The following is a 13,906-nucleotide window of genomic DNA, read 5'->3' on the forward strand; positions in this document are numbered from 1 at the left end:
TGATTCCCTAAAAAGCACTCCTGATGCTCTCATCTTGCCTCATTATGGAGCTGGGGTGTCCTGTTCATCTGGCCACTGGCCGTAGCATCACTGAATGGAGATCTGAAAAAGGAGGAGCTGAGAGAGGATGTGCTCTTATGTTTTGTTGCATCTAGGAAAGCCAGAAGTTTTGTAAGCATAACTCAGATCTCACCCATCTAGGGCTAAAATAAAAATATGCTTCTTTATGCTGATTTTGTTGTTGTTGTTGTTTTTGTTTTATCTCAAATTGAAGTTTTATAAAATCTAATTAGTTTTATGGCTTCCTCCCCAATTGTCCCCCATGACTTTTGGAAGTTCCCCAAATAGTACTTCCCATGTGTCCACAACTAGTTACAGTCACAGCACTGGAGCCCTCACCATTGATCTGTCCTCCTTTGGATTGCACTTATGAAGGCCCACTTTTTGTCATTACGTCCTAGCTAAAGAAGGAATAGTCCACAGAAACAGACTCTACTTTCTAGAGTGAACAGTGAACAGAATTAGTTGTTATGCCTTTGCATATATACTTATTGAGGAAGGTCATCCTTTGTTAGCTTTGTATCTTGGCTACTGGTACCAGTGTAAGAACATGGCTGAGATTACAAAAACCAAGCCTACGTGTGCCGCCTCTAGCACAGTGTTAGCTACTGGTGGCTCTGGTGACTTCAAAGGAGGCAGAAGACATTTATGGAAACAAAGGATGACTGGCCCTGACAACAGCTCTATAAAACTAACCTAGATTACTCACACTAAGCTAATTGTCCTGCTTTGGTGCATGCATTAGTTTTAATTTTGTCACCTGTGTAGACAGATACAATTATGCTGGTCAACTATTTGCAAGTATTTCAAGGATAATGGATACATTTCTTGATTTAGAATGAGTGTGGTAAGTTGTTTTCTGAGAACTGCTGGCATTATTCTTAATTTGGTTCTTTGGCTTAACAATAGCATTAGGGAGATGGAGGTGAGGCATTAAGAAACATGCACACTGGCAGTACTGGGGAAATCTCTCCGTGTCAGTGTCAAATGTTTCAGAAGTTTTCACCTGTCTGAGATAGATTAGGAAATTTCCTGCCACAGGCTAAAATATGCTATATCCAAACATCTCTAACCCTGGGACTCTATCATATTCTGGAAGATATCTTTTTATGCATCTATCTATCCATCATTTATTGAACTCTCACCAAGCTTAAGGACTTGTGCTCTTCAACAGAAATGACTATATAAACAAAGGAATCCCTACCCTCAGGGAACTCACAGTCTAATGGCAGGAAATAAACATATAAACAGAATTAGACATAAAGGATGAGGAGTTAGCAAGGTAACTAGGTGGATGGTGGGGGTACTCCAGGCAGAGAGTAGTGGGGTGTGTGTGTGTGTGTGTGTGTGTGTGTGTGTATGTGTGTGTGAAATTAATAGAATATGACTCATTTGGGCAAGATGATGGAGACCCTTATTTGACTCTGGGCAGCCCTATGAGTGTGCAACCCAGTTATTCCTTTAAGAGAAAACCTGCTTCAAGGAGTATGGCTAGCTGACAGCCTCCAGCTGCCCCACTTCTGGGCTCAGTGGGACCTCCCTCTCCCAGGGATGCTTCCAGCTAATGTCTGAGCATGATGGGAGTACAAAGCTTGGCCATTCCTGTCTAACACAAGACTCCTCTAAAGGGCAATCTTTGCACCCTAACTGGCACCACAACCTTCTCAGAGCTGTGTTATAGTCTTCAGCATTTCCTATTCAATTCTTCTTTCCCACTCCCCTTGGGACAGGTGTCAAATCTGTGCCACAGACTAAAGTTCTCCCACCTACACTTTCTCTTCCCCTTTTCCTTCAGGAGCACTTCCCTCCCCAAATCTCACAAGTCTAATTCTGTCTTGGTGTCTGCTTCCTGGAGAAGCCAAACTGAAATCAGATGCCGTAAGGTGTTTGGAGTTTGAACTGAAATCAGTGAGAAGGCCACCAGAGGGTTTTGTACAGGTACATTGAATAATAAAGCCTCTGTTATAGAAAGATTATTGTAGCTGTAGTGCAGAAGAAAAATTTAGGAAGCGTGAAACTTGAAGAAGTGAGACCCATTTGAAGTGAGAAAAAAATGAGGATTTTAAATGGAACAATAGATGGGGGCAGAGAAGGAAAAGAGTTGGAAGAGAGGCTTTGGAAGTAGAAACCATAGTGCTTAATGATTCGTTGGTTGTCAGCCTCAATAGAGAGGGAGAGCAAAGGATGAGGGATCTAAGTTGTCATTTAAGTTGTTAAGTAGGGCCGCATTCCTAGCCTTAAGGAAAGCTTGAGAGGTGGCTGTTCGTGGATGATCCTCCCATGAAATGTAGACAGAGTAAGTTGGCAGTTGCTTATGTTCCCTCTGCTAAACTTCCTCTCCACTGGGATGGACGCCGTGAACAAGGAGAGTACTGATAAGGCCCAATAAGGGTCTGGGTGGAGACTTGAGGAAATGGAGCCCTCTATTGGGTGAGCAACACTCAAAGATTGGCAGGAAGAGATGTGCTAAATGCAATGTCAGTTGTGCAAGCCTGTGCAAGGTAAGGTGCTATAAGGTTGTAAGGTGTTGTGCTGTTTCCTAGGGCTGCTATAACAAAGTACCCTACATGAGGCAGCTTAAAACAACAGAAGTGCAATGTCTCAGAGTTCTGGAGGTTAGAAGTCTGAGGTCAAGGTGCTGGCAGGACCACGCCATCCTTACTGAGGATTCTAGAAGAGACTATATCCCTTACTTCTTCCTACTTCCTGGCAGTTGCTGCCAGTTCCTGGCATTTCTCTGCTTGCAGCTGCATGACCCCAGTCTCTGCCTTTATCATCACTCAATGTTCTCTCAGTGTGTCTTCACATCATCTTCCCTCTGTGTGTGTCACTCTCTGTGTCCCTCATCCTCTTCTTATAAGATTACCAATTATGCTGCATGAAGGGACCACCAGTCTGACCTTATCTTCATTACATCAGAAAGGACCCTTTTTCCAAATAAGGTCACATCCTAAGTTTCCAGAAGAACATGGATATTTTGGGGGGACACTGTTTATCCCAAGTCAGCAGCCCCACATAGAAGCTTACTAAGACCCCAGTCTTTTACTATGCCATACTGAAACTCCAGCATTACCTTATGAGATTGTGAAAACTACATTCAACAAGCGTAACTACAGTTAACATCTGGTTCTGGCTATAATTTATTTCTATACCATCAGTGCCAACACATGTGTCTTTGTGATCAGTCCGAGGCCCACACAAATATTTCTCTACACGGTGCTAGAGGGAGGGAGCACAGCAGTCTGAGCAGGAATGACTATCGGTATCAGCTCAGATGTTGCAGGATCCTCCTTCAGTTGATCTAGGATTTCTCTCTAGATTTCTATTACTTCTCTTCCCTCAACTCTGACCAAAGACTAGGGCTTGGGGAGTGTTAGATTAACCCTACAATATCCTTACTGCTTTTTTCCCCCTCAGTTGTTGGAAAGCATCCACCTTACTTAAGCTTTGGTATTGCTATATAACGGACAACTTTGATATTTTTCCCCCTTTGTCCCAACAAACCTGCATATCAAGATTATTATCTTATTATGAACTTAAAACAATCAGTATTTTAAACTCAAAACTGAGCTCTGATACCTTTGTTCTTGGCAGTATCAGTCCTTGAGGAAGACTCTTTTTCGGTGACTTTAGTATCCAGTCCCCACCACCTTATCCTTTGTCTGCCTCCACTATAGGTGAACCAACTACTCACTGTCCCTGTCTGCCTTGCAGCCCAAGTAGCCAAAGACCTGAATTTTAGTCATAAATATATAGGTAATAGTTGCTAGGACATTTTAGAAAACCTTTTGGGTTTATTAATAAAAAAGGAGAGATATGGTTGGTACTCCCTTCCTTCAACCCTCCATGGATTAAATATGATGGGATGCTGATGCTTGGAGCACCGTCTTGGGACACTGAAGGAGAGACTAATGTGACACTGTTGAGTCAATGTCAACAGCATCTACCTCCCACTTTATAGATCAGAAAAATCAACATCTAAGCCTTATGCCACAGAAAATTAGAAGTGCAGTAAATGCATTCCTAACAGTCCTCTTGCCCACGCAAGGAATAAAACTGATTCAATTTGTGAGAACTTTCAAGCAAAAAGGCAGGATAAAAACTACCTCAGCTTCACATCTCCAGAGTATTATCCTCATTCTTCTAACTCAGAAATGGGTATCTTAGCCAAGAACCTAAGATGTTTGAAATTTGATATGAATGTAACTGGAATACAGAAACATGTAAATAGGCTAAAGTTAGAACAGATACTTTTTATGTAAAATGTCACATTTTGAGTCTTTAGAAGTGGAGAATTGCATTTACTTCTAGGACAAACTTTTTTCTTTTAGGATATTTTTTTTATCAGAATGGATCAGGCTTAATGCTGGGACTCCCCAAGTTATAACTCTCTCTCTCTCTCTCTCTCTCTCTCTCTCTCTCTCTCTCTCCATATATACATATATATATTAAATAAAAAATAGGCTCCTTAGTAATACAAATGTGAAGCAGATGCCCACCTTTTGTCTTGTGAAAGCAGGGAGCTACCATTAACCTGAAGGCAGCTGCTGCATTTGGGGTCATACATTGCTTCTTTAAGCTGGAGCTGTGTTCAGAGGCTACATACTTGTACTTGTTTTCCCCCTTCTCTTGTAGAATTCTTATAGCAGATGAAGAATAGAGAGGGGAAGCAGAGGCCTTGGGGACCCAGAGAGGCTTATGGTTTTGGTGACACAGTGCAGCACAGAATGGAGAGGGGGCCTTCATGTCACCTCTGGAGAAGGCCCAGGCACCTGTCTGACATGACCGGGAGTGGCATCTTTAGAGCAACAGGAGAGAGCACTCAGGGCAGAGACCCAGGTGATGTGATGAGGAATATTTTTGATTGTAGCCATAGAAAGGCTTCTTTAGCTGGCTTCAAGGAAAGTAAGAATATGATGGATGCCACTGGTCTCCCTGTGACAAGAAGACTGAGCACTTGTCAGGCTTAGGAGCTCCCAGAAACAACAGAGGACACTTTGCAAGGTATAATGGAGTCTAGGTGTCACACTGCCAGAGTCTTTATAATTGGAGTATTACTATAGAGATTTTTGGTGACCTGCTTTTGCAGGGGTATATCTATTACAAAAGCACGTAGAAAACATTAGTGGTATTTTTTTTTTTAAATCTCTAGTGATAAATTACAATGATGGTCTTAATTTTTTTAATATATTTTATTGATTTTTTACAGAGAGGAAGGGAGAGGGATAGAGAGTTAGAAACATCAATCAGCTGTCTCCTGCAAACCTCCTACTGGGGATGTGCCCGCAACCAAAGTACATGCCCTTGACCGGAATCAAACCTGGGACCCTTCAGTTCGCAGGCGGACGCTCTATCCACTGAGCCAAACCGGTTAGGGAGATGGTCTTAATTTTTAATGCCTCCTTAGCACTAATTTTTAATTTTTAATGCCCATATCACTGCACTGCCCTCCCTCTAGATCAGCCACTACCCAGCCATCTCTTTCTTAGATATACAGTTGGCCCAGCTAAGATCAGCAGAGTCATCTAGTCAATGCCATGTGACCTCCAGTTCATAGCAGGCAAACACTGTTGCATGCCACTGAGATTTAGAGGTTGTTTGTTATGCAGCACTATTATGACAATAGATAGATAACTAATACATCCTTTAAAGTGAGTGATACAATGAATATCACATGGTACTGGAGTCTCAGTTTTGTAATTTATTTATTTATTTTAAATATATTTTTATTTACTTCAGAGGAAGGGAGAGGGAGAGATAGAAACATCAATGACGAGAGAGAATCACTGATTGGCTGCCTCCTACACACCCTCTACTGGGGATCAAGCCTGCAACCCAGGCATGTGCCCTGACTGGGAATCGAACTGCACTGTGACTTCCTGGTTCATAGTCTGACACTCAACCACTGAGCCACACTGGCCGGGCTGTAATTTTTTATACTGTAAAATAAACATAACAAGACATACCACACCAATGTATTTTTTAGTATTAAATGTGATAACTCAGCATGTAAGATAATTATTATTTCTTGGCAAGGCTAAAGACTGACTATGTGAATTTTAAGATCTCATTACAGGATAGACATCTGTGTTTCTGCCCCAGGGATCATGTTCCAATAAATATTTTTGCATTCCAGTTCATGGGTATGGTTGCACGTGGGCTGTCATGCAGAGCAGTCTTAGCTTCAGAGGGTGATACTATTAAAGAGTCTCTCAAATGGAATTCTGGAGCAAACTGAGCACTTGCAGAATTGGCATTATCAACGTGTAAGGTGAAGAAGCCAGGAAGGGAAATAGCTTCATGATGCTCTATTGGAAAGGGTTTTTGGAAATGCAAAAGGTGGCACAGTAGAGGAGTAGTAGAAATGGCATGAGATTTAGAGCTGGGGAGCACTGAGTCAAAATCTGGGCCTCCTCATTTCCCAGCTATGAGACTTCAGCAGCCTCACCAAGATCAGTGAGCTTTGGTTTTCCATCAAATAAATGGGAATAAAAATAAGCGCCTTGTAGAATTACCGAGAACACTAAAGGAAATGCATGCATCTAAGGCTCCTGGGGTAGAGTAGATATCCTTGCACGGGACGTCAGGACTATTTTTATGTGGCCGTGGAACACAAGGAGTTGGGGAGCAGGGAACCAACTAACATAATTAGTGATTTCAGGGGCTGAGTTGTAAGGGGAAATTTGGATAAAGAAAGAAGCAATGAAGTTAGTCTTTTTTGTGTGTCAGTTTTAATGCACAGGATTTTCTTTTGCATTGCACTATATTTAGGTACAAGGTGGCCCAGAACAAAAGAGGCAATTTATTTTTAAATGTTCAGAACAATGAGGTGACTGGTTTTCCATATATATATATCAGCATCACATTGCCAAACACAGAAGAATCTTACACTCCATGATCAGCATTTCACAAATATCTGTTGTAATGTTGCAGTCTGACCCTGCTTTACTCAGCCTTGAGTTTTGACTCTAAGTGTTAAACCTCATATTTTACATTTGCATGCACTCAACAACTTACAAAACTCTTGCCCAGATACTATTTCATTTTTGACCTTCTCAACAACCCTGTGGAGTCAAAATCCTTATCCTCATATTGAAGACAAGGAAATCAGCTTTGAGTGGCTAAATGGCATGCCCAGAATCATGAAACTGATGGATTCTGGTCTAACTTGAAAAGTTGGTAACATGCAAGGTCATCGACTGAGGCATTTTGTATGGCAGGTGCTATGCAAGGTTCACAACCCTTAAGTCTTCTAGTCATTACAAGAACACTAAATACAAGACCCTTCTGTGGCAGACCAATTGGGTACCTCCTCATTAATCATTATCCTCCTCTCCTGCCTTGCCCTCTGGACCTATATTTTTTCATATGTAAGTTGACATGTGTTTAAGGATGGAAGACCCCCTACCCTAGCCCTAGAGGATAATTCATGGATAGTCTTGATAAAGAGAAAATAGGAGATGCACAAAGAGGATACCCAACCCCTTCTTTGCTACTTTGGGTGTTGTTATATGAGGACCTGACATGTGGAGCCATGATAGCCATTTCAACCACGAGTTTTACATGAAAGCAAAACTCAGTAGAGCAGCTGATCCAGATCCCTGATATCCTTGAGTGGCTTGATTAGTCAACCTGGAAAAGCCTGCTTTTGTATTTATGTGAGATATAATTAGAAATTCTTATTGTTATGGAGACCTTTAGTCCCAGAATTACTTGCTCTGAAAACCATTCTAGGTGATACATCCTCACCAATAGATACTTTGGTCACTGTTTTACACTTAACAACACTGAGGAACAAAACTTTTAAGTAGTATGAGACCATAAGTGTGGGCAGTTGCAGATTTGGGATTTGAACTTTTGTGTGTGTGATGTTGAAATCTGATCTAAAATATGCTGCATTTTGGCCTCCCCCATTCCACAATACCTCCTTCTTCCCACCAGTCTGTGCACTGCAGGAACTGGTGGACAAAGAAGGGTCAGACCCTGGAACATTAGTAAATGCTTCCTGGGGAGGGAGAGCGATGCCTAAGAGACAGTGGGTCATGAAATAAATCACCTACTTTATATGTTGGCCTCCAATGGCCCTCTTTATTTTTGCATCTCTGTATGGGGTAAAGCAACCTGGGGGTGGAAAGAGCAGAAAACTAGAAGGTAAAAATTCTGATTTCAAGTTCTGGTTTTAGAAATGTGTAAGAATGTCACTTTGGGCAAATCCCTTGATCTCTTTGAGACTCGGTTTTCATCTATCAAATGAAAATAATAACCTCTGGCCTATTTCCTTCCGAGGTTGTGGTGAAGATGATGAGACAGAAGGCATGCTGAAATCTCTCTCTACTGCAGAGGATAAAAGATTCTTGTTAGTAGAGAAGATGTCCTCAGGGAAGACACAGTTTCCTCATGATCTTCTGTAGAGACTAAGGATACTAACAGTCCTTCACATGAGCATTGCAAGACTGCCATTGCTTTTGATAAATTTATAATTTGTAGGTTGTAAATTCAAACATTCTACCCTCTGAATGCCATCCTGAAGGTTAATGAATGAAATACATGATTTTCAAATCCCAGCAGTTGCTGTTAATTGGAAGCAAACACACACCTTCAGGTTTGATCTCTCATAACAAGACAGTCAGATAACTTAACCTCGAAGCAATTCATCACCACACCACTCAGAGCTTTTGGAGGATGGCAGACATTTCAAAGGCTTTGGATGTGTGTGTCTGCTTCCCCCACTTCTCTGCAAAGATAGTAAACTTGAAAGGAGAAAGGGACCAAGGGAAATTTAGGAGAGCTTTATGGGGGATTTTTAAATAACCTGAAAATATTAAATCCATAGGATTTAATTAGAAGCAACTCAGAGTCTAATGGTTCCTGGCACATGCTACTTATCCATGATGGAATATTTTGCAAACTCTAAAAAGCATGCCCTGGCATATTTAAAGGACACTACACACAGGTCAGGTGAAGAGATAATGATGAGATGGAATGTATAAGGCACATGATTCCCAAGTAATAAAATGTGTCACACACACACACACACACACACACACACACACACACACACACACACACATACACCAGCACATACACTCACAAACACCAAGCTGTAATGAATAATATGACTTAAGTTCCTGACAGAGAGTCCTTCAAATGAAAAGTCACACAGTGTTATTTTTAATTCCCTCCCTTTCCCCAAAGTTATAAACACATATCTTTCAAGATACATTTTGAAATATACTTTTGCAATAGTCTCTGTTTATTCTGTGCTTACTGTGTGCTAGCAGTATGCTAAACACTTTATATGTACTCACCCCTATTTAGTCCTCACAACCTTCCTATGAGGAAAGTACTACTGTCACTCCTGTGTCCAGATAGGAAAACTGAGGCTCACAGAGAATAAGGGAGTTGTCTCAGATCTCCCAGCTGGTAAATAGTGAAGTAGAAACCCAGCTAATCAGTTTCCTAACCCATTAAAGCGATGTCTTCTTGGTTACATTGCCAATTATATACATATAAGATGTCCCCAAAATGTATACACACAACTTTATATGGTTATAAAGGCAGTGTTTATTAAAATACATTTCATTTTCAAAATTGGGTTATCAGCTGTTAAAGTGTGCATACATTTATTGGGACACCCCGGCATATGTATAAACTTAATTAAACTGCATCAGAGAATGAGATGAGCAAGAGGCTATTCTATGTTTTCTTTTCTTTTTCTTTCTTTTTTTTCCCTTCTTTGTTTTTTTGTTAATGCTCACCCGAGGATATTTTTTCCATTGATTTTTTATTTTATTTTTTTATTTTTTTTCCCATTGATTTTTTAAAGAGAGTGAAAGAGAGGGAGAAACACACACAGAGAAACATTGATGTGAAAGAGACACATCAATTGGTTGCCTTCCACATGCACCCTGACCAGGGCTGGGAATCAAACCTGCAACTGAGGTATGTGCCGCCCTTGACTGGAATTGAACTCTGGCCCCTTTAGTCTGTGGGCAGACACTCCAACAACTAAGCCAATCCAGCCAGGGTTGTGTTCTCTATTTTCTTATATTTTAAATAAAACTAAACCCTGGTAGGGTGGCTCAGTTGGCTGGAGCATTGTCCCATGCACCAAAAGGTTGTGGGCTCAATTCCCATCATGGCACATACCTAGGTTGCAGGTTCAAACCTGGTCAGGGCATGTACTAGAAGGCAGTTGATGGATGTTTCTCTCTCATATCAGTGTTTCTCCCTTCTCTTCTTTTCTCCCTTCCTCTCTCTGAAATCAATAAAAACATGTACTCAGTGAGGATTAAAACACAAACTTACAACAAAAACCACACAATTGAAACAAAGGGCTTTGAGTCAAGAGCACATGACATTCTGAATGTTTTCTATCTCTTGCCTCCTCCTCATTTCCCGGGTGCCACCTCCTTAGTTTGAAATGTCCTATCTCTCGTATGATTCTAGCAGTGTCCTATGGCGGGTTCTCTGCTTTTAGCCTTGCCCCTCTTTCAATCTTGACCTTCAGAGTGAGCTTTGAAATGCACAAATTCCATCACTCTGTGCCTCCGTGTGAAACACTTTGAGAGCTTGTCTATCAGGGCAGTGCCCACAGACTGGCGTTCAGTGAAGGACCTCCATGCCCCTGCCTGACCCCTTCTCCACTCCTCCTCCTGTTTCTTTCCTGACTTTTGCTGCAACATCTATTTCTTACATGGGTTGTTTTCAAAATGCTACTGAGGCTTCATCACATTACTTCCTATAGTTTTCCAAACACTCAAAATCCTGTCTCCCTTTCGGTCTTTGCCCTTTGCTCTCCACACCTCTGATTTACCCATTAAGCACAGTAAGTGTAGTGTCTAGGGACCATGATGCATTTAGGTGCTAAAATGTTTTAATTAGAAGAAAAGAATTAAAATTAGAAGGAAAGAAATGAACATAATCTAGCTTGTATTATGGCCCATGAAAACTAAAGTGCCTAGGGACCATGAAAGTGATAACATTGCCCTGTCTCTCACCACTTCCTGGAAGGCCTGGCCCACATGGATAAGTTTTCCTTATTCTTAAAAGTCTTGCCCAAGCATCATCTTCCCTGACAGTCCTTGTCCAGAATTTTAATTAACACATATATATATTTATTCATTCATGCATCTCCTCCTCTCTTTCAATGGCAATTTCAAACAGAGATTAAAGTAATACTAAGCAAGAGACAAGAATGTTACGTGCTGAATACAGTGGTAAATGCTTTACATCACTCATTCGTCTTAGCCTCACACTAGGGGGTAGATGCTTTTATTATCCTCATTTCCCACTGGAGAATGTGGAGGCTAAGAGAGATTTAAGTGTACCTGTTTATAAGGGGCAGAGTGAGTGCTTAAACTCAGGCCTCCTGGCTTTGTAGCCTGGAGAGGCTCTGATGGTGGTGGAGTAGAGGAGAGGAACCCCCTTGAGTGAGCTTCAAGATTCCAAGGAGGGATGACAATTAGTGTAATACCTTTGGACTTTTTCATCATCCTCCCATGCCCCTGGATAGTGAAATGACCATGTGACACTGAACTTAGCCACTCTTCTCCTCTTCTTTCCTTTGGATCCGCCTAATGGCAGAGAGTATGTTCTTTGCTCTGTTCCCTACCAATAGACAGGCTTGGGGAGTCTGTAGGTCTTCAGCACCTACTTTGCATGTCTATTCTGAGATTCTTGAATCGAACACAGTAAACTTTGTCTTTAACTTTTTGCTCAATTGTAAAGCTACCCCTTCAGTTAGTCTCTTCATTTGGTGCCTCATTTGGACACAGCAGAGCAGTGATAGTCATTTGGATCCCTTAAAATAGCAACATGCTCCGAATCATAAGGCACAAAGAAAACTCAGAGGAGGTTGTGCTACACTGGCTTGAAATGGTTAGAGGAGGCTTTTAGAGAGTGAGGATTCTAAGTTGGGTTTTTAAAATATTAATATCTATGTAGCAAAAAAATTAGCACTGATTTGAGAGTAAAAGACTTGAATTCAACAGCATATTAAAGGCATATTGAGCTCTGGGTATACACTGATTAATTAAACAGATATCATTTGTGATAGTTACCTACCAGCTCTTCTTCAGGGAGATAACACTTTACATGGTTTATTCATTTAACCCTCACAGTATTTCTCTGAAGTAGTATATATCCTCACCTCCTTTTTATAGATGAATAAGATTCATAGATGTTAAGCAGCCCGCCCAAATCATCAAAGCTACTTGATGGTAAATATCACTTTGATGGTAATTAAAGATTCAACCAAGTTTGTCAGCCTCTACTGCTGATATCTATATACTATTCATACAGTCTTTTCCTACCCTATGGTGCTAGTAGTTTATCAGGGGAAACAAAAAATTCACACATTAAAAAAAGCAATTACAAACTAAACCAAGTACTCTGAGATATGGACCAAATAATGGGATAGTGTGTGTAGAGGGAACATGGACAAGGAAGGTCTCACTTCATATTCTAAGCTAAGAATTGAAGAATGAGAAAGAACCAAGATTATGGAGCAAACATTTCAAGAGGAGGGAATAGAATGACTGGATAACTGAAAGATCCTGACATATTCAGAGTTAGGAGATGACTAGGGTAGTAGCAGATAAGAATTACATAGAGACTTGGGGAGGACTTTGGATTTAAGTTTATGGGCAAGAGGCAAACATAAAAAATTAATAAAGCAATGACCATGGAGATGAAGAAATATTCCTATTTTGATAGTGTCAAAATTGTTTTGAAGGTGAAAATTGATAAAGCTTGCTGATGATTGGTTGAAAGGTGAGAAAGGAGTCAAGGCTGACTGAGGGAGGATTTCTATCCTGAGTGACTGGGATGGGGAAGATGAGAAAGACACAGGTTGAAGGAGAATGTTGGGGGAGACAGTAGAATTAACTTACATTTGAGATGACTATTAGATATACAAGTGGAGATGAAATAATTGACAAATGACCACAACTTATTTCTAATTGGTTACATTCTTATTATCTCTTGGTGGGGATATTGTATACCTGGATGCATAATTAAATAAATGGGAAATTCAAAGTAACAAACATACATACCTTGAATGGTATTAAAAATAGCCAAATACACAGTGTAAAAATGTTCTATAGTGGGTACAATGTCTTTATTCACAGGCTTTTATCACCAGTGTGAATAACTGAATTTCCCAAATTCATACTTATAATACTTATATCCTGTGGCAATGGATAAACAGATGAAGAAAGTAGTTTCACCTTCTGATATATATATATATATACACACACACACACACATATATATGCACACACATACACACAATATGTATAATAGTTGGCAAAAGTAGGTTTACAGTTGTTCATATGGAAAAAGACATGCTAGTTATGATTATTACAATAGCTGTATCAATATTAAAGAATGTCAAAATGCAACTATAAACCTAATTCTGTCAACCTCCTGTATATACATAGATATAAACACACATACATACACACATATATATGCACACACACACACACACACACACACATATATATATAATATCTATGTCAATCTTGGGATCAATCTATATAATATACCTATGTATGTATCCATATTATAAAAATCCAGTGCCCTAATGCCGTAACAACCAAAGACTTGTCACCAGGAGGCTGCATGACTGGCGAGATGCGTGTGGGTGGGTGGGGCTGCGTGCACGGCCAGGCGCGCACAGGTGGGCGTGGACTTGACTCTGGGTCTCGTGGTGCAGTGGGACTCAGGGGAGTCCCGTGGCACGACAGGGTCTGGGGTCCCGGGTCTTATATGATTTCCTGCAGGTCTGGGTCTCGCGCGATTTCGCATGCTGGGTCACTAATGTGTGTGTGTGTGTGTATAC

The sequence above is a fragment of the Myotis yumanensis genome, unplaced genomic scaffold, assembly GCF_028538775.1.
Source record: "Myotis yumanensis isolate MYYU_CA2020_CCGP unplaced genomic scaffold, mMyoYum1.0.hap1 SCAF_10, whole genome shotgun sequence".
Classification (NCBI taxonomy): Eukaryota; Metazoa; Chordata; class Mammalia; order Chiroptera; family Vespertilionidae; genus Myotis; species Myotis yumanensis.